Genomic DNA, 26,376 nt, shown 5'->3' with positions numbered 1-26,376 from the left:
TACATACTTAAAATCCTCAATGTACTCCCTGAAATTAAAATAGCCAGATAGCACAGAAAGAGCTTAAATAACCATTATCAATGGATTTCAGATAAAAATCAAGAAATAATTTCAGAAAGATCACCCAACACAATCAAATGAAATAGCTTTGGAAATGGGTCAGGGAAGTGTGAGCCGGCAACCAATTACATTTCATATGCAGCAGCAGTTCAACAGCAAAGCCTCCCCAGATTAAAAGCCTGACAAAGTTGGCCCAAGCTACATTCCTCCGTAATTAATGGGCAAAAAAAACCCTGCAGTAAACTAACAACTTTCTACTTATCAATAGTGTTGGTGATGCAGTGGATATTTGCTCAGAGACAGGGTTTGTGTGGATGCTGCACCTTTTCTCTCCTGGTTTTGGGTACTTAGTGGTCCCCATTGCCTCCCAACCCACACAGTGAAGGACACAAGCCCCTCCTTGACCCGTAACGTGTCCCCAGCAAACACAGCACTGGAGGCAGGACTTGCTGGGCATCCCTGTGCCAAGAACAAGCTAAGAGGAGCTCAGGGTGGCTGTACCATCACGTTGCCTGCACAACCAGGACAGCCCACAGCTCAGCAGTGGCTCTCCTGACACAGCATGTTTTGACATACACGTTGAGTTAGGAAAGCTGACTACCTCAGTGCTAAAGCTTAAGGGAGAAAAGAGAAAAAGCCTGGAATGCTTACACAGGTTCACAAGTCACCAGCAGTTCAAAGGCATTTAGGGTCCTAAAGATACCATTAGGAACTGAATCTTCTGCAACACTGAAACACTAAAATGCCATTTATTTCAAGAGACACTAGACACCAAGTCCATCCTTTGTTGTTTGGTTTTATCTCACTTTCAACATATCCCTGCCATTATCAATGGAATAGCTTTCAAATTCTGGCCCTTCAGCACATTGTTTGTTTAAAAGAGGACTCAGAAGTCATTTCCACACTCTTGTGAATGGTACCCTGCTTTCAGCAAAGAGGAGAGTCCTAGAAGACTACAGCACAGAAAAGAAATTCGTGGTATGGGAGAAATGAAGGAAAACAATCAAAGAATTAACACACTGTTCTGATGAAAACACTTTACAGGTTTCATGCATAGAGATGAAGAAACACTATTATTTTCCTTTATAAATGGTGTTGCTGTATCATCCAGAGGTTCTACCTGAAATTAGAGAGCCTCAACACTATTGACATGCTCCTAGCACTCTACAATCCACATTCTCGAGAAAAGCATCAAGCATTTTGTGGATGCTTCATCACTGGAGGTGTTCATGGCCAGGCTGGATGGACCTTCGGCAGCCTGATCCAGTGGGACTTGTCCCTGCCCATCGCAGGGGGGTTGGAACTAGATTGTATTTAAGGGCTCTTCCAACCCAAATTATTCTATGATTACCCAACTGACCACAAAAACATAAAACTCAGGAGCCCTGGGAGAGCAGTCTCACTGATTAGTTTAAGGGAGGGCATTTCAAAACAAGGCAATGGAAAGCACAGGTTGAGGTTAGCACTGAATTCACACACATCAAATTTGAGAGGAAAAATGCTTCTCTGGATGTTCCTTCCTGTTAATCTTGTTGCGGCGCTGGCTGGCCTCCCCACCTCTCCCGCTCTCCTCTTTCCTGGGTGGAACCCTGCAGCTCTTTGATTTCCTTGCATATTTGCAGCTATGTCATTTCTGGCTGACCCTTCCCAAACCTCAGCTGTTTTCCTCTTGGAGCTGCAGGAGCATCATGTACACTTACCATGAGACGAGCCCGGAGCTGGGCTAGTCGGAAGGCTTTGAGGGTCTTCAGCAACCTTTTGACTATTCTGAGCGGTTGGGGAAGCCAATTTCCCATAATTTTAGCCTTTATTCTCCTTTCCCCCCACATGCACCCAGAAAGATAACACCACATATTTTTCTAGCTGAAGAGCCATTACTGTCTTGGATAATAGAACAGCTCCTGACAAACATCAGTTACTGGAAATCATGTACAAAATTGTCCTGTCTCCACTTCCCGCTGTTCTCTCCCCCTCCATACAGAGTCTCTTCTAAAAAGAGCACAAGTAACTGTCATTAAAGATGAAGCTTGTGGGTTGTGAAGTTTGGGCTGCTTGAAAAATCAGACCAACTCAGCTGAGCCCAGCTTAAACTACGGAACTACCAGAGATGGCCAAGCAATCATGGGCTTTTGCAGAGAGGAGCCCAAGCTACACATGTGGTTTGAAATCCTGGGGTTTCACTTGGGGTTGCTCAGACCTAGACTGCAAAGCTCAACCTCTCCTCCTACATCCGTGTCGCTCCTCCACTGGTGTTGCTTTGGGGTTTAGTGGAGCTATGAGGATATGTTTTGGTTACTGGGTGAGAAACTCCCTCTGATAATCTGTATTCCCCCAGGGTTTTCTCATCCTTCCTGACTCCCAGCACATCAACTGCTCCTGAAGCACCGCAGCAACCTACTCTGCTTGCGCCTGAGCAGGACTGGTCAACAGCACCACACAACCACCTCTGCTGGAAACGCAGAAGATGGATCACGCACAGAACCTAGAAATGGCACCCATAAAAGCCTAGAATGCCCTCATTTCATAAGAATTAAAGTTAAACACCCTTTGTTAACATTATTAAAGCTTGTGCATTTAAACACGGCATCATCCATATCCCACTCACAAGCCTACCAATACAATGTGAAGCCAACCCTTCTAGGTGTTCACTCTTGAAGGGGCTGGAGCAATATAAATTAGTCCTAAACATCTTGGATTTTCCAAGGAGAACTATTTCCATGAACAAATGAAGAAAAACTCCCAGGGCCCCTCATAAATTCTGGCACAGAAGGGCATGTGCTTCCATTGAGTACATTTCAGAACAATATTTCCTAAGGCATTTCTGAATGCCGTTGATTTTACATGCAAAAGATTATGTCTGCGGCCATGCAAAAGGACTGGGCCACAAAGGTGAAAGAATAATGCATCAAGAAACAAATGTAGACCTTTTTTTTTTTTCAAGTTAATTAAAAGAAACTAGGTTTGATTCCCTTTGTTTGACACCAGTAGGATACCATTCACTGCTCGGGAGTTAATCCTGATTTACTGCAGCAAATCAGAGTGATACGCGCTCAGCATATGAGCCATTCTAAGTTGCAATCAGACAGAGACTTCAGCACAATGCTCCCTACATCTGCAACAAACTCGGATCAAATTTTACTAATCACCTACCTCTTTTCAATCCATTATGTTGACCATTAAGATAATCATATGAATTTGTAAGTCTGAGATGGGAGAGCCATGTGAGCCTCCATGGTTGTGTTTCTATGGCAACAATTCCCCTGGCATCTTTGGTCCACATTCGGTATTCCTGTCTGTCTCATTCGCATGCTCAAAATCCCTGTTTTTCCAAATGCTCATTTCAGGAGGGCAACATTTTCTTCTTTTTTCTACTCATCCATTGAGCTGGACAGCACAGGGATGACGAGGTATCTGGCAGGTGACTGCATCCCACTCCTGACCCAGAGAAATCAGGATAAAGGCAACAGGATGGCACAGCCTTTATAGTGCTTTGGCTTTTTTGGTGCAACCAGTAAGACTGAAAATTAGTCCCAATTATATTTAAGAGGTTTGGCCTCTTTCATTCCTCAGTCAAGATCACAAGTGAATTACAACAGGAACTGATACCTGTAGCAACTTCCATCCAGAAGCTACCACACTCCCATCTCTCTGCTCTCTGGCAGCTTCACCCATCTCACAAAAGCAATCACTTAGGTGAAAGGCGGCAGCTTCTGAACTCCACGTGCAGCCAAGCCACGTTGCGCTTCAGCCCTGGGACAGAATAATTCCCTATCCAATCAGAACGAGGAGCAGGCAAGGGAGCCAGAAATTAACTTCTCAGTTAAAATTTGGCCGTAATGCTTCAATTAACTCTCTATCCTTATGAAAAGTACCACGTCCCGAGCAACAAGGTCTCCATCACCTCCCTTCTGCGACTATTTTGCAGTACAATGGGATTCACGTTTAATTTCCCATAGAGCTAGCCCACATTTTCAATTGCTTGGTCTCACTGTAATCCAGTCCCCATGGATCAGCAGGAACGATTCATTCCTTGTGTCTGCAGAATGGCCATCGTCTTGATCAACTCGGCAAGGACTGGACTTAGGGTTCCAAAGGCTCAAAACATGAGCTGCTATACCCTGTTCCAACAAGCTACACTCACTAACTGAGGTATTCACAGACTACTCCTCTGTGCAAATGCTAACCAGGAGGAGGCACATCACACCCATTCAGCCCTGGATTACACCTGCAGCTTCTCAGTATTTCTCATGGCAACATCCCTCCACTTTCTGGGGCTACGTTAGACTTATCTCTACTGGCTTAAAAGTTCTCTGTATTTCTGTAAAAGCAGGTGAAGAGAAAGGTAACAGAAGTGTCCTTTCAGTCCACCCTTCTACCAATATTTAGCTGAAGACATAAACTAAATTTAAAGCTTTCTGGTACCAGCTCTTCATTAGCACTCTTGCCCCAGAAAAGACGTCAGTAAAAGCAGAATCCCCACAGAAGGAAGATGCCCAAGTATGTTCTGCTTTTAACGATTCTGTATTCTGAATATACCAGGAATTAACTTAGAATCACAGAATTGTTAAGGTTGGAAAAGACCGCTAAGACAACCAAGTCCAATGATCAACACAACCCCATTGCACCTACTAAACCATGTCCCAAAATACCATCTCTACACGCTTACTAACACCGCCAGGGATGGAGACTCCACCACTCGCAGGAGTTAAAACACCAGTTGCCTCCCTAAACTACTGCTTCCACTCCTGTTGTGACCAGTTCCCTTAAAAAGCACAAGGGCCACATTTTTAACAGTGTAATCTGGCACAGAATCCCTTTGGTTCATTGTTTTCACCGGCTCTGTGGTGAGTTACACCAGATGAGGATATTGCTCTAAAAAGATTTTGCTTTAAAACAAAACACACACACACAAAAAAAAAAACCAAACCCCACAGGTTCAGACAAGACTGGGGATTTTGAAGCTGCATTCCAGTCTCCAGAAACTTCCAATGACTTGCAGTAGTCTTTGCCTCACCAAGCCACAAATTTGTAATGCCTTTCATCTTTCCATGTAAATCAGTTCCTCTACTCCCTTAATCGTTTTTGTTGCTCTTCTCTGAATTCCGTCCAATTTACCACACAGCACAGACTACGGGACATCTGAAAGGCCAGAATATGGTGTACAGAAGCTCATTTTCAAATTCTATGACCTCAGTTCTTGGGAGGATTTCAGAGACCAGACATCAGGCTATAAATGAAGAATGTGTGCCCATATAGCTGGGTAATTTAAATGCATTTTCTGTGAATAAATCTACTTGGTACTTTCTTGATCTGTACAATCTCCTGCCATAGGGGCCTAACATAAAAATACTTCAAAGGCTCTAACAAATTCCCTCAAGATGTGATCTTCAGCATTTCAAAAGCTGAACGACATAGACAAGGTTTAAAGTGATCATGATATATTTTCAGGGTAACACTCTTCAGCGACTCCTGTTCACCCATTTCTTGAAAGTGAAATTATAACACCTCTCTCTATATGTATCTTTTTAACTTATTGACTACCTTATGAGCAATGCAAAGATGAATTTGACATTTGGTTAGGGTTTACTATACCTCATTATCTTTAAACGAAGCACAGCAATGCTCCCTTCCTTCAAATACCTACTAGATGGTTCCAAATGGAAACCCTCCAGCCACAGACCCTCACCACTTCCCTTGCAGCACTAAAACTTTAAGATTCCAGTTCCAGCCCCAATCTCTCTCCATGTGTTGAGTTAAAACAAGACCCTACGTGCTAACATTTTTGCATAAGATTATTTTTACGTCACACCTCAGTCCCATCTCTGATATCAATTACACAGTTCGAGCTTTAAGCCAAAAGATATTTTGAAACCGGTGCTCTTGGCTGAAACCAAGACTCCTCATGTCCTCCAACTAGTTTGATAACAAACTCTCCCAGGCTGCAGCATATTGAATGAGAATGCGGATGATCAATTGCAGCCCGCCTCGCACGGTTAACTCAATCAACAAACTACTAATGACTCCAGCATGTTACAGCTTTTTTGGGTAATGAGAACCGTATTGACCAGATTTTTCCCGTTCTCCCAGGATCAAATGCCAATATGGAACGAGTTCTGGTACAACTGTAACATTAGACTGCAAGCCAAACGCTGACCAGCAAGTGCAGGACACAGCCTGAGTGTTATTAGGGAGCAAAAGATCTCCCAGACTTGTGGGGCTGGCCTTTCCGAAACCTGCCATGGTTTGTGTCTGGCTGGTGAAACCAAAACCCTGAGAAACAGCCACTGTGTGAGCACGGACCTTCCACCTTGGTGCACGGCGCTTCGAGATAGAAAAGCCTTTTGTTCCTGGCTGCATCATTCCTCCTCCTCCTCATCATCGCATTCTGCCGCAGGATAATTCATAGCAGGTGAGAAATAAGCTTTGCTTCCTCTTTCTTTCACTTTTGTGCTGCCTGTTGCTGCAATTCACCCTCACCTCCATTTCTTCTTCTCTCCTCCTTCAAACAGAAGTCAATTGACCCTCTTCTGTACAGAAATCTACCGCTGACCATGCTCTAAGTGAAGAGCAGCATTCATTGCAGAGCCTGAAGACTGCAATGGGAAACAGTTTGTCGGATGCTATCTCGCCTGTTAATAAAGATTTGCTCCCATGGAAAGAAATGGAACAAAATTCCATTGACTTCAGTCATTTTCAGAGTAAGACTGTGTTTCCTTACAAAAAAAACTTCAGTTGCCAGTACAGTCTGATTTCTAAAATGACCAGTTTCTAAAACAGACCTCCCAAACTGCTGCAGTCTGACTGATTTCTCTCTGTCCAGGGGAGACCTTGGTTCCATTTTTGTCCACACTATCATTTCGCTGGGTGACAAGTCAATTCCTTCCTCTAGTCCTTCATTTCCCTGTATCAAACAGGGATAACACAGTATGCTTTGTCCTCTAGGAAGTAAAACTGCTACAGAAAAAAAACAAAAAAACAGGTATTACTTAGAATTTGATCAACTTCACACTGAACCACCTGAGAGTCACGCACTCTGGCATCCCTGGCTGCAACCAAACCAAAGCAAAAAGTAAAAACACACTGGGTAAAAAGGTGAGAGAGAAGTGATGAGGGTTTTTGAATCAACTGGAAAGGGTCAATTCTCCAAAGCTTCTTTTCAGAATAAGCTCATTTCCAAGTACCACGTTCAACATAAATCATAGAGAATGTGTACAAGTCATCAATAGGGATTGTGTTCCTTCCACTTTAAGAGGTGCTCCTACACAGTTCTCTCCACTTTAAAAGGCTTAAATATTAAATATTATTCAGCTAAATCATAGTGGAGGTCCACGCTTGACTTCATTCCTCTCTTAATGACCTCAGGCCAGCTGCCAGGAATTCAGACACTTAACTTCCCCAGGCCAAGAACTCTTCACCGCAGGCATGCTCTTCTCTTATCTACAGTGGGAAATGTTCCCATTTATTTCATGGTCCACTCTGATCACAGCACTACTCGCTTCACTGACTTTCTCCTGCATTATTCTCCAGGTTCAAACTTCCAAGTCCCATCGGCAGGTCCAGGCAGCCTTATTCTGGTAGCTTCCTACACCCTCTCAGCCTTAGCTTTCATGCTACATCTAAACTCTCTCTTTCCTTCTCCTACTCTGACTTCCATGTCTTCTGGGCCACCATCCTTGCAAAGGCTGATCCACAGAGCTCTAGGACTTTGCTAAGGTGACCAGTTCTGATAAAGGATCTTTTACTCAGCCTTCCATTTTCAGTGCTGAAGAGCCTCGTTTCAAAGCCGTGTTTCTAACATTACGCCACCCTCTTCTCATAAGCACTGAGCATTGCAAGAGCAATTGCAGATACAAATGGAGCTCTGCATTTGCAAGCAGGTTTCTGCTCTTCCCTGCTCTTTCCCTAGAGCCTGCTGATGTCTTGCACAAATGCTGATCATGCTTCTCTCCTCCAACCACTTCAACACTCCTTCCCATCCTCCTTTTTTTCTGAAAGACAGAAGCCAACTAGCCAGAAATGGTCAAGGAAAATGTGCTTCCACTGATTTACTCTGCTTTGATCTCCTTCCTTGCCTTGCCCTGTACAAAAAGTTATAAAGAAAAAATCAGAACATGGTCCAAAACAGTGTGATTTAAGCCCATTTCAATCCACTGCTAGCAGACAGGAGCCATTCCCTGCCAGCGTGGTGTCAGAAATGTCCAAGTCACTCAAGGCTTTACAAGAAGCCAGTTCTCGATAGATATGATTGGCAACTCCTGGGAGTGGCTGCGATCTAAAGTAAATTAAAGTTACAGAAAATATAACTTTGCCATTGCTCTTGGTTTTCTTATTGAAATGGAACAGGGTATTGGTACAGCCAGTTTTTGTACTACAAGACTCCTTCCTCAGATTGCTTTTAAGTTCATTTAAGTTCTAGCTTCAGGAAGAAAATGGGAGCATTTGATTTATTGGTGCAGGGAAAGAAGGATGAACTAAGCAACAAATCTAGCAATCGCAGTGTTACTCCAGCTCAATGCAAGGCAGTCCCAAGGAGCACGCAGATTAGCACATCTATCTGGTGTCCAGGACAAGTCCTCTCCTTGCTCTGTGCCTCAGTTTCCCCTGCTCAGAAGAAGACAATGCTAACTGTGAAGCTGAATTATATTTGGCAGAGATGTAAAAATATAAAATCATGTACTCACAAGCAAATCCATGGAGACAGTGTTATCAAGCAGCATTCTTCTATATAAAGTATGTCTCTAGGATACATACAAAAGAATCAGCACGAAGGCATTAGGGCAGTCCTACAGTTGTGACACTATCCTCCACCTCGAGGTATTTTGTTGTTACTGACTCTGCCACAGAACCCGTGTGAACCCCTGGGCAAATCATCAATTTTTCCCCATCTGTAGAACAGAAAAACAATCCATCCTGCCCTGTTTTTTTCCTCCTCTCAGCATTACAAGCTCTTAGGGCCATAAAGTGACTCCTTCTGGATACGTTTGTAAAACCGATCTGATAGAACCCCAAATTCAGCTGCTACACTACCAGTACAACTAATTGGCTACCAATACACATAATACAGGAGTTACAGGCAGAAAAGAAGGAAATTGCTTACCTGGAATGGATTATTTGTGACTTCTGAAGCAAAAATAAATAAAATAATACATTTTCTGTTTATTTCTTTTTGTCTTTTTTGCTTTCGAAGAGCGGAGAGAAATGACTAGATGGTTCTCTGGACAAATCGATGCATCTAACGCCCAACGAATGACCTTTCCTCAGTGTCTTATAAGTACCTGTCAACTTCAGGAGTGCCACCACAATTGAACAGGGAGATTTAAAGCCAGACTATTCATTAGAGACCAAACTATTATTCTAGAAACTTAAATGAATTGGCTAGTGGCCAGCCTTCCTTGCAGTAGGTACCACTAGTGAAATGGAAAGCGGCTGCTATTTGGTTTCCACAAAAGCACAGAAGAGGGGGGCAAAAAGTCTTTTAAGAGGAACAAGAACCAGACTGTTCAACTGATGATGGTCTGACATCCTCACAAGATGGCAGGGAAAGCAGATATACAGCATAATCAAGGAACCATGAAAACAAGCAGAAGTCTCTAAACACCAGAGATGGCCTCTCTTTTACGGCATCTCTAACAACCAACCAACCAAGCACACTATAATGAATGCATTCATAAAATAAAGAGGCTGGGAGAGTGTCTCAATAACATTTTCTTTTACACCGTAGATACTACTAACTTGCCATGCACCATTCTGAATTAAAAGTCAAATTATTACCTTCTCTGATACAGTTCACATTTGCATTCAATGTTAACATTGCAAAGTAGCAGTTACAAACTTCACCACTGATCACCTGTTTCGTATCAACTGATATTGTCCCCTTTATCTCCCTAGAGCCCTTTCCTCTGGATAACCTTCTTCTCAAATTTCTCTTCTAAAAGTGTTATTTATGAAGAGGAGACAGAAGTAAAGGGGACTAAAATGAGCTCCGTTATACAACATCACACAGTACAACTAGGAATAGCACCTCACCTAGCAGCCAGCAAGCCAGCTCTGAACAAGAAGAGGACAGCTGAACTGGCTCTTCATCACTCTCAAGTTAAGTAATGCTGTTAGTACACCCACAGTATATTGAAACAAGGCTATTATTATTATCATTATTGTATCACTCCATAAAAAGCAACCTCCAGGAAGATCAGAATTAGAAGTCCACTATGCAAAACTGAAATTAAAAATGGGGCAGCAAGAGTAAGTAGGCACACACCACATCTTTTTCCAGCTCCTTGTCCATGCTTTGCCCCTCATGGTTGGCTTTCTCATATCACAAAGCCAACAGCTCTCCCCGTGCTCTCTTCCTAATACCTTTGAGGACTGCGTCTTCCAAGTCCTGCCCTCCACATACAACGTGGATGGCTTTCCTGCATTGGGTTGTGTCTTAGCGTAGGTGTTTTTCAGTTCAGTTGGCTGAGGAATAGGTACTTCCATTAAAAAGGTCTCATCTCTCATCTGACAGATGCCACCTTCCCCTTTGTTTTCCAAGAGGTTTCTGCTACATTCTCACCTCTCTCATTTACTCATCAGTCCGTATGAAACCTTACTGTTCCCCAGCACTTTAGCAAAAGCTCGTGGTTATTTGTGCTTTTCAAAAAATGAAGGGTGCATTTCAGATGATACATGGTAAAACAGTCTAACTGTGTGTAAAAATAAGATTATACCGCACAGTCCGTGGTTCCAAGTAGTCCAGCTTTGCCATGGATAAGGCAGTCTGAGCAGGCTTAGTATGCAAATCGAGCACCACTTCTTCAAAAACTACCCAGCTGCTGAAAGTGGAAAAAGCAGAGTTTTCGGATAAGGTTTATGGTGCAATTTGTTCTCATCAAACTCTGCTTATGATGATTTAGCTGAGTGCATCCAGAATCTGTTACAGTAAAACAGGTTGAAGCGGATATGGAAAAAGATATTCCCATTCTTCAAAGGCAGAAAAACAATCTTTCATCTTTTCTGACCTGATACAGTTAAAGATGATTACTTCTTGTATGATTGCTTTCAGCAGCCTAGAATTTGACCTATAATTCTGTAAAAATATAACTAACCCTTCATATGTTGACTGTCAAGAATTTTTCCTCCACATGCTTTTTGTTCTTCTCACTCTACTTTATATGGAAAATTTACCATATTATAGATCCACATATGAAGACTCCTGGGGCCTATTTCATCACCAGACAGAAAAGATTAATCATAGAATTGTAGAACCATTGAAGTTGGAAAACACCTCTAAAATCAGCCAGTCCAACTGTCAGACCACCACCACCGTGCCTAAACCATGACCCAAAGTGCCACGTCTACACGCTTTTTTTAACCCCTCCACACATGGTAACTCCACCACTGCCCTGGGCATCCACTTCCAGTGCTTCACCACTCCTTAAATAAAGAATATTTTCCTAATATCCAGTCTGAACCTCTCCTGGCATGCTCTGAGGCCATTTCCTCTTGTCCTATCACTTGTTACTTGGGAGAAGAGACCAGTATCCACCTCATTACAGCCTTCTTTCATGCAATTGTCTATTAAAACAAATAGAATAAAATCACAATTAAAAATTATGTCTGGTCATCTTAACTACCCAAGAGAGCGTGCCTTCAAAACAAACAGGATGAGGAAAGGACAGAAAAGGAAAGACTGTGTCTCTTCCTCGTGGCCAAACAGTTGAGAGAGCACCTCAGTGCCCCGTTTCTCCAAAGAAGCCAAAGAGCAGCAGCTCTGAAGGACTGCAAGCCACGTTCACTACTTGAAAAATGAATCCATGTTGTAGGAACACAAATGGGGAGGCGGCAGATCAATCTGCCTGATCTGTCCTCCAACGGAAGACAGCACTGCTTCCCGAGACACCGCAACATGATGCGCAACAGAACCACGTTACGAAGCTGCCTTCATTACACGCGGGCTTGGAAGCTGAGGGAAACATTTGTGCAGAAGCCCAACCTAGTGCGAACGTGTTGACAAAGCTCAGAGGAAACAGCCATCCCGCATGGAGACTTTCTGCTCCCACTGCAACAAAGACGGAGGAAAAAAAAAAAATGCAGAGTCTGGAAGCTGTTTCCCACCACTGCTGCTTTGTGCAGCCGTAGCACTATTCAGAGAAATACCACTGCAAGCACCGAATGGTAAATTAACTCTCTCTCACCTCTGTGACACAAGCTAAGAACACATAAAGTTCAACATCAGCCTTACACACCACACCAGATGCAGCCTGTGCTTTAGGGAATCCCTAAAATACGGATTGCTAGGAGCTGGGAGGAGACAGACCCTGCTTTTAGAGTCTGAGCACGTGCCACTCACTACCAGCAACAAGGTACAAGGACCTGCTGTAAACCCTTACCTTATTGCTGCCATCACCATCACCCCTGCACATCACATCCTATTAAGCCACAAAGGACAAATATGGATAATCCTACCGACAGAGAAGGGAAGCTCTCCAAGCATTGAGCTCGCTATGTCCCACACCAGTCCTGGGAGAGGAATCCCTGCTTCCTCCATCACCAGGGAAAAATCCTATGCTCTCCCGAGAAGGCCCTTGTTCACATGCAGACCAGCCTCAGCTTGCCCACCTCGTGAGAGCTGATAGGAGCTCAAGACCCCATCTTAGACACAGGGATTGCCTTCTGATTTTTGGTGACCTGTTATTGATGACAAAGATCTTGGCATATGATGGAAAAGCAAGGTTAACGCAGCTAAGCACAGAACAGGTCCTATGCAACTCCTTACTTGCCACTTTAAGTTTAACTTTCTCTATTTACTTTTTAATTTAATGTATTCTTTTGATCTCTCTTCCTCTCCTTTCTCTTGTCTCCCTGAGTTTGCTGACACAGTAGAAGCATGACAAGCTCAGACAAGCTAACCTACTTTTTTCTTTCTCTCTTGTACATGTTAGTGCTCCCACTCTTCCACCTTGCATATGAAAGCATATTGCAAGTATCATTATAATGATACTTCCAATCCCCCTGTGAAGTAATTCCCCAACTGACAGGTGAAGAAACTGAGACACACAGAGCTCTTAAATTACTTGCCCCTCAAGCTCACAGAGGAAGCCAGCAACACAAGTGGAAATGAAACTCAGACTTCTGGTTTTCTTGGTCCCAGTCTATATGGAACGATCACACCTCCACCCATCACAGGTCTGTCAAGTCCCTCCATTGCTAAATACAGCAGTAATAGCAAAACTTTAACCGTATGTCACACAGACTTACTTATTTCTGTGATTTAATTGCATCCAAGAGCACTCGTTGCTGCGTCCTGTGTGCATCAGCCTGTGATGCCACCCATCAGCTTGTCTTCAAGGGGTCCGTGCTGCCTCTAAACCTCAAGGTACATGCTCATGGGAGGGGGCCACAGCTTACCTGCTTTCTGTAGCCCAAAGCCTGAATGGAACAGTTCGTTTACACATTAAGCCATGTAATATTCTCCTATTTTTTCCTTTTACCCTGAGTTTCCAAATGCTCTGGACTCTGTTCCCTGTGTGTGCTCACGTTCAGGAGTTTCAGCTGGACTTGGACAGGTTCAAACCCACTCCTGACTGCATCTCATCGTACCCACGGGTATCGCTCAGCCAAGCTGTTTTCCCTCTATGTATGGAATAACTCAGTGCTAAGCCACAAGCTCTATTTTACACAGATTACATTTCCAGTTATGACACTGCCTAGAATTCAATATCCATCCCTCCCTCCGGGGTACTGAATAATTTTCAGCATTTACAAACCCGGACTTTCAAAAGCAAGTACACCTTTAAAATTAGTCTAAAATGACTTGAATTCAGATATTGACCCCTTTGGGGTTAATATTCTCAAAGATGTTCTCTGCAACAATTCATGCCTTTTTCTATTTTGTGAAAGCTGAAATTAGCACATTATCCTGGAGCTCGGCTGTTAAGGCAAAAAGAAAATAAATCCAAATACTACAAGAAGTAAATGATAAAACCAAAAGTGGACTTTGAACAAAGCACGTAATGTTTTTGTGGCAGATGGTCTGTCTACCCCAGAGCACTCAAAAAAATTAAACCGTATTAATTTTTGAGGTAAGTTAGTTGAGCACCATTTAGATCCCTGCATGGACTTTTTGCTTCACAAAGTGGCTTTAATTAGGTTTCACTAAATTTATTCTGGAAGTGAATCAAGTTTAAACGAAAAGAAACCGCTTTCACCATAAGCAAGAGTGACTGCAAAGGGGTTTGGTGCAGTTTAACTAATGCATTTTATATACACATCATTAGTTTAATACAAATTAACTTCTGCCTATTCCAGTGTAGACAAGCCCACAGATCTTTCCATCTCAATGTGTAATAATACTCCCTTTGTCCTGTCATTTTGAACATTGAGCTTTCTGGAACAATTACTACACTGAATGTACAGGGCACATCAGGCCAGGATCTCTTGGGATTCAGATCCACACAGCTCCTGCTTGGAAGCAGTAAGGAGCCTCTTTCGACTACTCAAGTGAGTCAAGTTACCCTCACACATACCTGTAGCGTTGGATAGAAATTAAAACCTTAAGCCATCCGTAATCACAAGCAACACATGCTGACATACTCACTCCTTACACCCAAAGTTCCATCCACAGGCAGGATCCTGGCTGGATCGGTGGCTTCATATTTCAGTTCTAATGTTTAATTATCCTAAACACAGCGATACCCACACCACTCCAGAAAGAAATCAATTCTCCTTTTGCTCTCAGCTATAACTGCATTTACATTAAGAGGTGTGAGCCTCAATGTTTTCTGAGGAAAACCTGCCCAGTGCAGTAAAATGCACTGTTGGAAGATGTTTCCTTATCTATTATTACCCCAAATTTGCTTTTAATTATGATCATTCAGTTATTACTAATCTTTGTCCATTAACTGAAAATAATTTCTGTCCCATTTCACTGCTCGTGACTTGCCAATATTTCAGGCTGATTTTCTTACGTCCTTTCACCACAGCCTTAATTTAATCAGGCATTAATCTTTTGATCTTCACCTGTAAATCACAATGTCCTGATCTTTAATAATTTCTTCTTCATCTTTTCCATAAATTTCCTGTATGTTTTGTGATGCAGGCTTTTCAGAAACAGGAACACAATATTTTAGATGTAGTCTTGTTGGTATATTCAACAGGATCTTTCTTATATCTTGTGTTGGAGCTAAATAATACTGTATTCCTTGTTCTGCCATAATCAGCCTAACAGAACAGACAAATGGGATTGTACATGCGGGGATCACATGAGGCCTTATTAGATATAGAAGTATTTTTGCAAAGCATCTCTCTCAGACCCAGCTTTAGGTATTCTTCCTTCATTTTAACGCTGGAGAATTTGACTGATGGTTTTGGTCTACGCGTTGTTAAATAATGAACCACGCAGTTGCATTACTGGAATGCTTTTCACTCCTCAAACCTCCCGCTGCACCTTATCGATCCTATCTGCTGTATTTCTTTGGCGTGCCAGCACTCTCTGTTTCTGCCATCAGCCCTGGGACTCATTTCTCCCATCACTGACTCAAGGCTGGCTCTGGGGTTAAACCGGGCACACAAATACCTTTCGAGGACAGGCCGGAACGGATGAACGATCACAAGGCTTCCAGAACAGCAAGCAGACATAAAACAAACATAAACTGGAATCGGACATGTTTTCAGAGCTCTGAGGGGTTTCTAAAACCAAAGGAGGAGAATTCCTACTGCAAGGAGCCCCTCAGGAAGGCACTACCACCATCAGTGACTCCCAGAAGATGGCAAGCACCTTCTTAAAGAAAACTCACAGCAGCAATCAGAGCTGCAGCGCTGACTTAAAAATGATGTTGGCCCACAACAGGCTCCTCACGAACCAAACAATCTGGTCACCTTCCCACCTGAGAACTGATTTTCCCTTCCTTGCTCCACTGGCAACAAAACAAGGTGGATCAGGTGCCCTGGGCAATTCTTCATCTCCAAACTGGCAATAACATTTTGTTTTGCCACCTCCTGAGTGCCACATCTCAGGGTCACGGACTCCTACTCAGTACCTACAGCACTTAATACAATGAGGGGTTAAATTCAGCAGAGGGTATCAAGCATTCCAATTATTATATTTCTCTTTTTGAATTCCACATCTGTCCATCCCACGTGGCAAGGAGAAAACACAAATGAAATGAAAGGCCATATGATGAAAGTGAGCCTCGGAAGAAGCCAAACCTGTCCACAGAAGAAACCTTCATCCTATCCCACAATACTCTCTGCACTAAAAACTGAAGACCTTTGCCAAGACATGAGTCTCATGGAGGGACAGGCATACAACAGGAATCAAGCTGCACACATTGATTTATGCCTGGAGCACAAAAGCATTTTGATGGTGGTGACACAAGAGTGGAAGAAACTCTGAAATCTTGAAGTTTCCCTCCAAGCTGTAAACTACCCAATTTTTTCCCATTTCAATTAAAATGCAGCCCTTGTGGAAAAATTGAAGAAATACCATTTTAGGCAACTCTTTCCTACAAAAAAAAAATCCCTGTGAGATGTGTTTTAGCATCGAGCTTAATCAAAAAAGGTGGCTGCTACTGTGTGTTAAGAATTTGTATTCCTCTCTCTCTCTTTCAGGTTTTCCTTGGAGGCTCAAGATATCATTTACAGGAGCACAGCGTCTCCTCTGTGCTGGAACTGCCTTTCTTTTCCTTCCTCCCTCTGTTTTAGGAGAGTGGCAATGCTATGCAAAGACCGGATCTTGTTTGACTTTATTGCTATTAGGGGCAAAGTAAAAAGACCGAGACCTATAAACACAAAGATGCCAAGATACAAGGAGGCTACATGCTTGAACGCCCTGCCCTGGCTGCTTTGTTCCGTGAGTAACAACCAAGATGTTGGTGGGGGTCATATATAAACGTTTGCCACAGCACAGAAAGTGGAGGTGCGAAAAGATGCACTTCATACCAACGAAGCATTTCATTTCTCCTGTGGCAGAGCATCCCTTTGCCCTTGCACAAATCATAAACCTTCTCTTGATCCGCATTTCTCCTCTGAATCGATACGTCCTGCTCTGCTTTTCCTCTCTACAGCAGTAGGTGCTACAGAAAGGTTTCTGAGTGATTCACTGCCAAAAATGTTTAGGGGAAGAAAAACATTTACAGCTGTGGGACATGGACCCATTTGGAACCCAAATCACATGACAAGTAACTATAAACTTTGAATTCAAGCCAGACCGGTTGAAGTTTCACTGAACTCAGTTATCCTGGTTTAATTTAGTGCTTTCTGTGGCAACAGCTCACAGCAAATCACCTGGCAATCTCATATGCTTCAACTCCACGGCACTCAGCATTTCTCTGAAGCTTGACCTTCCTAGCTGGCCTCGCTGCCCTGACCCACCGCAGTAACCCCGGGCCAGGTACTTCTGGGTCAACCACTCTGAAGCCGAAGCCCTAAATTCCCAAGGAAAGCAGTAACTTTGCTTTATGGGAAGCTCATGTTTTGGTACAGCTCCTTAAAGCTGCCTCTCCTCTGCTAGAGAACTCGATGTACTCAAACCCGAACACCAAACTTTGGTCTGAATCGCAGAGTCCAACCAGTCAGCCCAGGAACTCATTCAACATCATCATCTTCCCAAGCCAGGGTTCACTACTTCGTGCCTCCAGTTGCAGAGGACTCAGTGGTTATTGGTCAAAAACCCAACTGAGGTGGGAGAAGGGGGTCTATGAACACTGTATCATCTATCTCAGGGCTGGCACGCATCCCCAGGACATGAGACTGGTCCAACAAAGCTCACTATAACCCACTACAGCACATGATGCTTGGCCTTTCTCCTTGGAAGCACCACGTTTGCCCTAGAGAAACTCCACGCGATTGATGAGCTGCATGGGGCAGGAGGGGAAGACTTCAGCTGCACAGGCAGGTCAGAAGAGCAAACCCACTTCTTTCAATAGGATAATGAAAGGGGCCAGGTGCTTAAGCTCAGTATTAGCAGAGTTTAAGCTTCAGTGCTTATTCATCATTGAAGTTTCATGTTACTGTCTGTAAGAACTGAAAAGGAAAAATATGAAAAATAAAGTAAAATAAAAAAAATAGTAAAAAAATAAAATAAAATAAAATAAAATAAAATAAAATAAAATAAAATAAAATAAAATAAAATAAAATAAAATAAAATAAAATAAAATAAAATAAAATCCATCACACCCTCTACCACCGCGGTCCAAAAGGAGCTTTAGCCAATAAATAGCCTTTGTCCTCCCACATGCCACAACACAAATTTAAATGAATGAAAGCAACAGTGCTGAGATCCAAGACACTTGTAGGCCATCAAGGTGAGATTTTTCACTCAGGTTTATAAACTAGGGCATCACTGTAACTGGTTCAGAAGCCTAGCAAACTGTTAATATACCTGCCAGTGCGTGTGACCGAAGGGATTACCCCACCTCACCTGATTAGTTATACAAATGCCTGCCTTTTTTTTTTTTCCCTTTTAATCCAAGCCGTGCAGAATGCCAAAGGGCAGAAAGGAGCAGAGTATGTACTGGAATGTCTGAAAGCTACAGACTTGGGATTTATATTCCATGTTGAATTCATTGTTCTCTCTCCTACCCCTGCTGCCCTCTAAAAAATGCTGCAGCCATGACAGAAATAAATTAGCCCAAGGTACAGGTCACACCTTCAAGGGCAGCAAGCATTCTGGGTAAAATCAAGAGAGAAGATGGGAGTCTCTAACAGCTGAAGCAGAAAGAATGACGCATTGATAGCTTTACATATACCCAAACAAAGGCACTTTGGAGAAACCCTGGTCCCTGCTGCCTTGCGAACACAAAGCTCGTTTTTTTCAAGCACCTGAGTTTTTTTCAGCACCACAGAATCAGAAAGGCACCCGTTTCTTGGGAGAATTTGCATGCAATGAAGAAAATTCTGCTTCTTTGCCCAAGAAGGAGCTCCAGATGCTCAGGCTGCAACTCTCACAAACGTCTATAGAGATCAGAATCTGCACCAAATTCCAGCTTTAATTTTGTGGCAGAAATTGAAGCCTCTGACAAAAAAAAAAAAATCCCGTGAACTTTGGTGAACACAGAAATAAGGCACCAACAGACACTAACAGTGGGTGTTGCAGGCGTTATTTTCACTTGTCGGTTTAAAGCAATTGATAACATGCTCAAAATCACTTACATCCATTGAAAACCTTAAACTCAAGCTCCAGTAGCTGTGAATCGCGCTTCCTCTTCGATGAGGTGATACAGGATTTATAAGGATATGAGACAGATGAAGTGGGAGGTGTCCCTGCCCATGGCAGGGGGGTTGGAACTAGATGATCTTTAAGGTCCCTTCCAACCCAAACCATTCTATGGTTCATGCACAATTCCAGTGGCTCTTACTAACGTCCCAATGGCAAGTTAAGTATTAACTCTCAGAGCCAGGCACATAACCTGTTCAGACACTTCACAGATCCCACGGGGCTCCTACCTGTGTTTTCAGGTTCCTAAAAGCTTTAAAGCCTGATTTAAGCTCCCACCGTACTTCTAAAAATAGGACTTAGACTCCTCAGTCCCGCAGGAGTTTATGAAATTGCTACCCAGGAGGTTTCTCAATAGACAGAACTAAAAGCTTTTCCTCCTCTTCTGTCCCTCCTAGACTTCTCCAGAGGCAACTTTGGCCCAAATACAGCAGGATCTAAAACCAAAAGAACCCTGATTTTGTGCAAAGCCAGCAAGAGAATGTCAAATATGTAACTTTTCCCTAGTTCCCTTGTTTGTTTGCTTTTTTACAAACACACACATTAACATTTGTATTGTTCTTTGATCATTAGACTCACACTTCCATCTGCAGTGAAATACAGTGCGGTTTTGATCTGTGTATGTACTTACATTTGTGAAGACCGTGAACAATATTGTAAATAGAATTGTTCTCATTCCCACTGCTACCTGTAAAAATAAATGGAGGAATTCACCATTAGTACTGGTGCTGCACTAAAGGATTGTCTTTTGCTTACGGTCTCTGTTCTATGTCTCAAACCCATAGTGATGATGTGGTAATACCTGCAGTATCTCTCTGCCTTCTAGGATAAACTACAGTAAAATCAATACCTTGAGGAAAGTGTTCCTCAGCAATCCATGTCTTGCTGCTTCTGCTCTAAAGGCCTTTGCATCTTTGGATGGCTCCTTGAACCCAGCAGCGTGCAGAGGAAAGAAAGATTGCTTCAATCAACCAAGTGAAGCAACAGTCAATGGAGATGAGGCAAGCACTACTGAAGCTCCTCAGCAGAGCAGATCCCTGGCTTTTCAGGTGGCCCTATGGTAATCTTGGACACTGAGACTCTACATATGGCTACAATTTGCTCAGGAACAGACCTGAGCAAGAGCTGACCGAGGGCACAGCATCAGATGTGGTTTCTCCAGAGTAGTGGAGCTGTGAAAACCCTCTGGTGAAAAGGAGTTACTTGTAGACACGCAGCCTCCACCCGAAATCATAGGCAAGGAAATCAGTTTTACTATGAACGCGTAAAGATGTTTTTAGCCAGAATAGAGGCTTCTAGCTCCTACATGGCTCACTCCCTGCATCTACTTTCACACACTGCTCTTGGGGACAAGGAAAGTGGGGAAAGACAGGCACATTCAAGACCTTCCCAAGAACAACCAAGATCATCTGGCTCAAATCAAACATTAGACAGAACAACCTACAATGAGTTGCGCTGCTGTTCCTTGGCTCTTCTCAAGGACAAAAGCTCAGGGCAATAATCCACGTTACTGCCTGCAATACTCTAAAGACTGCCTGACTCTTTTGCCTTGCACTCCTATGCTAACCATGAAAATATACAGTTGTGCATTCTGACATGTACTGCGAACTCTGTGCTTCCTCAAAAGACACACAATGTCATCCAGTGCAGCTTTCTCTAAAATAAATCATCCCCTATTTGTTTTATGCTTCATTGCACTTAGCGATATGGAAAGTCCTGCCCAGTTTCAGAGAACATTCCAATAATCACAAGGGTACATTATGTGAACAGATCACATTAAGTACCTGTAGATCAAGCATGACCCATTAAAGATGCACCCATTTGGGGTCTGGTTTTCTACAGCAGTGCCAGATACCAGCTGGCTTGCTTTTCTGGGTGACTTAGCCAGGGTGTTTCAGATGAGTCCTGACATCCTGGTACTCAAAATGCTCTGTGCCATCAACTTTTTCAAAGAAGGCATTAGGAGGATGCCTCTACGCAACCACCAAAACAAGGAAGCTGCACCAATTAACTGCTCCAGAATCATAGAACAGTTTGGGTTGGAAGGGAACTTAAAGCCCATCCATTTCCACCCCTGCCATGGGCAGGGACACCTCCCACTGGATCGATGGGGCAGCCACAACTCCCCTGGGCAACCTGGACCAGGGCCTCATCACTTTCATCATTTAGAAATTCTTCCTTATGTCTAGTCTAAATCTGCCCCTCTCCAGTTTATACCCATTATCCCTAGTCCTATCACCACAAGCCTTTGTAAACAGTCCCTTCGCAGCTTTATTGTAGCCTCCTTCAGGTATTGGAAGGTCGCTAAAAGATCTCCTCTGAGCCTTCTCTTCTCCAGGCTGAACAACCCCAACTCTCTCGGCCTGTCCTCATATGGGAGGTGCTCCAGCGCTCTGATCATCTATGTAGCCTCCTCTGAACCCGTTCCAACAGCTCCATATCTTTCTTATGTTGAGGATTCCAGAACTCAAAGACCAAGAAGCTCAAGACCATTGTGCTGCTGCTCTGCACACCCCAGGACAAGAACAGACTCATAGCAAAGGTAACCTACTGCGAGAGGCAATATGATACATCCTATTCCTGCACCAGTTGCTTCCTCTATTCAGATTTCATCTCTGCCTGTTGACTATGGCTGATTTCAGCAGATGCCTCCATTTTAAAGCGCAAGATCCCAGATGGAACTCAGAGATGAGAGACCCACTGTAAGTTTTTCCCCATTTAATCTTTTCAAAAAGTCAGGATACAGCACACCATGAAAGACAAACAGAAAACCACACTAGACACATTTGCAACAGCTTGCCCCACTCTGGAGGTAAATGAAACCTTAGAAAGAGCTGGGCCTTTCCAGGAACTATGGAATTCCTCTGCCTGGTTTTAAGAATAAAGGATTTAAATCCAACCAATGAACAGTAGCGGACTTGCCTTAGTGATAACTGGGAAGATGAAGGATGGAGATGAAGAAAGGCCAGAGGGTTAAATGACCAAAATCTGGCTGATAGTAAATGGACTTAACTATTGTGCATCACTGGTGGGGTTGATAACATCAGGGCTCCATGGCCTAAGAGTTCCTCCTGCTTACAACTCCTTCAAGCCCATAAATGGCAAAATCTCAGCCCTAGGGGGGGAAACGAAATAATCCAAAAGTGTTTCCTCTCCTTAATTATATCTTGCGCATGAAGTAGATTGACATGACGCTGTTGGACCTGGATACCTGAAAATGAACAATAGCAAGAGGAAGGCCGTGCTGTTGCCTGGACAAGGACAATATTTTCCATCATCACTATAAAGATCTAAGCTAAATCCTAAAGTTAGTGTTCAAAACCCAAATCTGGATGTGTAGCTTAGCAGCCTGGTTTTATCACTTCTCTGCAAATACAAGGCATTTTTCTGCAATAAATATGCAAAGTACATCACAAAAGACCCTCCCCATTTCACAGCTAGGGAGATGGAGGTGGTGTGTGCAAAGAGGGGAGAGACGAGGCCGTGGCCACCTCAAGTTCATGTCCATCTGCAGCACAAGCCTGACTGCCTCCAGAATTCCCTGTAGGCTGCGAAATCAAAGAAGAGGAAAAAAAAATGCCAAGAAATGTTCCCAGCCTTCTCTCATCAAACACTTCCTTGGATCTCAGGGGATAAACGTAAGGCGAGATCAGAGAGCTGCAGCTTTGGTCATTTGCAGATTCCTTCTGCTTGGCCTCGCTGCTCCCCGTCCCTCCGTGTCCACATGGCAGGTAATCCCGGTGGGAATCAACTGAGAGACCCAGTGTAACCCAGTCCCTTCTGCTCTGCTCTTGCCCTTTGCAAAGAAGAGATGCTGGGGGGGGTGGGCTCTGCAGAGCCTGCAGCTGGAAATGGGCAGCAGCAGCACAACCCATTGTAGTTTGTGAACTAACCCTGCAACTAGGAGCATGCACCACAACTAACCTGCTACCCTTTTCCTCTTACTGAGATCCTTTGCAGAGGAAATCAACTTCCAGTTTAAAATAGCTCCCCAAAAAAATCAATAGATAGCTTTTAAACAAGGATTTTACGCTTGCATGTATAGCTACTTAAATTATCTCAAGTTTATCAAATTCATATAATTCAAATATTGAAGGCTGTGCACACTCTTCCCACTTACAAAATGAAATGCTAAGTTGTGATAAGCAATACAACTATCCTGAAGAACACTGGAGGCCAAACTTTACTAGAAACTACCAAATGTTTCTCATCTACTTCAAACAATCGTTAACTGCAGCCAGTTGCTAATAATCTGAGTCCATTTCACTTCTGATTCAGTGGTCATTTTGTTTCTTGCCCACTTGGCCTATGTTCAGAAAAACCTCCATTAGGCAGCACAAAATCTCAAAAAAAACATCATTCCCCCCCCCCGCCCTTTCCCCAGGTTGGGAATATTTCAAAACCTCAAGAGAGAGGAGTTTTAAATATGCCTTTAAAACCAAGAAGCGGAGAGCACTTAAATTCAAAAGCACAATACTTAATACATTAAAACACATTGTTATCAAGTAAAATTGCTTTCTCTTACCCCTCTGCTAACAGTTTTGCAATGTATTGAAAAGCAAAATATCTGCACTCAGGATGGAACTGATCACATGAACAAGCCACAAGATTTGCTTGATAATATACAGAGTTTATTATTCACGAATGAGTCTCATTCCCAGCTTTTAGGGGAGGGCGGGGAGAGAAAGGGGAACAGTCTGTTAAAACGCACACACTGGAAGCAAAGGATTGCATTGATAGGAGCCACAGGAAAGAGAAAGAGGAAAGAGAAAGAGGAAAGAGAAAGAGGAAAGAAAAAAAGGAAAGAAAAAAAGGAAAGAAAAAAAGGAAAGAAAAAAAGGAAAGAAAAAAAGGAAAGAAAAAAAGGAAAGAAAAAAAGGAAAGAAAAAAAGGAAAGAAAAAAAGGAAAGAAAAAAGGAAAGAAAAAAGGAAAGAAAAAAGGAAAGAAAAAAAGGAAAGAAAAAAAGGAAAGAAAAAAAGGAAAGAAAAAAGGAAAGAAAAAAAGGAAAGAAAAAAAGGAAAGAAAAAAAGGAAAGAAAAAAAGGAAAGAAAAAAAGGAAAGAAAAAAAGGAAAGAAAAAAAGGAAAGAAAAAAAGGAAAGAAAAAAAGGAAAGAAAAAAAGGAAAGAAAAAAAGGAAAGAAAAAAAAGGAAAGAAAAAAAAGGAAAGAAAATAAACTTCTATGCAACTCAAGTTTTAAAAAACTAAGCTCAGCTCCCACAAAACTGCTAATATGTTCACTTAAACCAAATTTACCTTATCAGAGAGGCTGAACAAGCAGAAAACTGCTAAACTCTTCTAAAAGTTCAGCCCTGCTAAAGATGGGAAGGGATACAGGAGAGCAGAAAACAAAGGCAGGAGTTCAAAGTCAAAAGCTGCTCCAAAAGTTTGCTCCTCTGCCCCCCTCTTACTGACCTACGGAGCCTTCAGTTCCCAGGTAGCAAAGTTTGTCCTCCTTGTCCCCTTGCAGACTCACACGCAGCACGACTGAGTGCTCTGAAGAATATTGTTTCCAGCCTTCCAGTGCCTAAGGAGGGAAAGAAAAATGCAGTCCAGCCAGGTACAGTTTCTTCGTGAAAAGTAAATCCGGCCTTCTGGAATGAGTTCAAACATAGGGCTTGACAGGCAAAAGGAGAAAAGCTTTTTTCCCCGAGCATGCTTAGTCCTGCACTGCCTGCACACTTAATGAACATTACTTCCTTCCCAGTGGTTACTCCTAGTAGAAATCCACACCCCCTACTCTTTCAGAAGTCAGGAATGCAGCTGAAACCAAAGTCCAGAAAACATGCCCGACACCCAGACAAGGCCCCACAGATCAATAAACTCAGGTTGTGACCTGCAGGTCAGTTTGGCAAACAGGACATCAGGCTGAGTTTTTTCTACACTTGGTAGAGTTTGCTTTATGCTTCGGCTAATGCTACTCACTCCCCGGAGAAAATAAAACTGCACCAGCCTCTAAAGAATGATTAAATGCTTCAATAACAGAAGGGAATTCTCTTTCAAATCTTGTCTCTCCCAACCTGCTTTAAAGCAGGGGGAGAGAAAGCTGCATAAAGAAGTTTTTTCAGACAAAACTTCTTCAGTCCTGAACAAAAGTGGCTTGAATTTGTCATAGGTAAGGAATATCCAGGGACAAAAAAAAAAAGAGGGGAGAAAAAAAGAGCCCCGTTTATTTAGTTAGGGCCTAATCCTGTTCCATTTGGAGTTTTGTCCTTCCCTTCAATGGGAACAGCGCCAGAGTTTTAGATTACAAATGCTTTCAGGCAAGATCTGTGTCTACTTCAGTGACCTGTACAGGACAGACTGGTTTTAGCACTTCAGTTTGCAAGTTACAATAACGCTGTGGCTGAGCGTTCGAAAACTGAGCAGCAGAACCCCCCCCTCCTCTCAATAGTCACAAGAATCACCGCAGAAAAGCAATTCTACAAAACTGCTTGCCTTGGTTTTTAAAGCACTTCATTGTACTTCCAGCTTTTCGGTTGCTTTCCAATTTTTTTCCTTCAGGTTACACTTCGCTCTCACATCTGAAATCTCCTCCACAAACAGAAATTTAGCCTTTTTGGAATGAAGTCTGCTGGCCCCATGAAAACACCCGGTGTCCCAAGAATTATAACACAATAACAAAAACCATAATGTCATCAGAGTGAAGAGGACTAATCAGAATTACAACTGCATGGGCCATTATCACTTTCAGACCTCTAGGATAACGAATATTGCTCTGCATTTTAAAATATGTTAGGACTCAATCATGACCTCCATGTCTGAGTAACTCCAAACTTCACAAGACTGTGGGTCCTGATTTAAACAGGACAGACCACGACAGAGATGAAATCCCTGGATTCCAAATGGCTCAGGCTTTTAGAGTATGACCTGGATCTGTTGGAATGGGTTCAGAGGAGGCTACATAGATGATCTGAGGGCTGGAGCACCTTCCATATGAGGACAGGCTGAGAGAGTTGGGGTTGTTCAGCCTGGAGAAGAGAAGGCTCCTGGGAGACCTTAGAGCAGCTTCCAGGACTGAAAGGAGCTCCAGGAAAGCTGGGGAGGGGCTCTGGATCAGGGAGGGCAGGGAGAGGATGAGAGGGGGTGGTTTTAAAATGAAAAGGGGGAGATTTGGATGAA

The 26,376-nt window shown here is 43.0% G+C and overlaps 1 long non-coding RNA gene across 1 annotated transcript in view; it reads right to left on the bottom strand.

Annotated features, from left to right (window-relative positions):
• LOC138730921 (uncharacterized) overlaps positions 1-24,916 on the bottom strand; it is a 70,002-nt gene extending 45,086 nt beyond the window's left edge. Inside the window, exons 1-2 of the long non-coding RNA XR_011339117.1 lie at positions 24,670-24,916; positions 19,887-19,943 (exon numbers count right to left, since the gene is read on the bottom strand). This is a non-coding gene — a long non-coding RNA (uncharacterized lncRNA). The remainder of the gene's footprint in view (positions 1-19,886; positions 19,944-24,669) is intronic.
• Positions 24,917-26,376: the final 1,460 nt, after the last annotated feature.

Source organism: Phaenicophaeus curvirostris, chromosome 25 (genome assembly GCF_032191515.1).
Source record: "Phaenicophaeus curvirostris isolate KB17595 chromosome 25, BPBGC_Pcur_1.0, whole genome shotgun sequence".
Lineage (NCBI taxonomy): Eukaryota > Metazoa > Chordata > Aves > Cuculiformes > Cuculidae > Phaenicophaeus > Phaenicophaeus curvirostris.
Note: the sequence above shows the minus strand (reverse complement) of the source record. Positions and strands in the feature narration are given on the sequence as shown.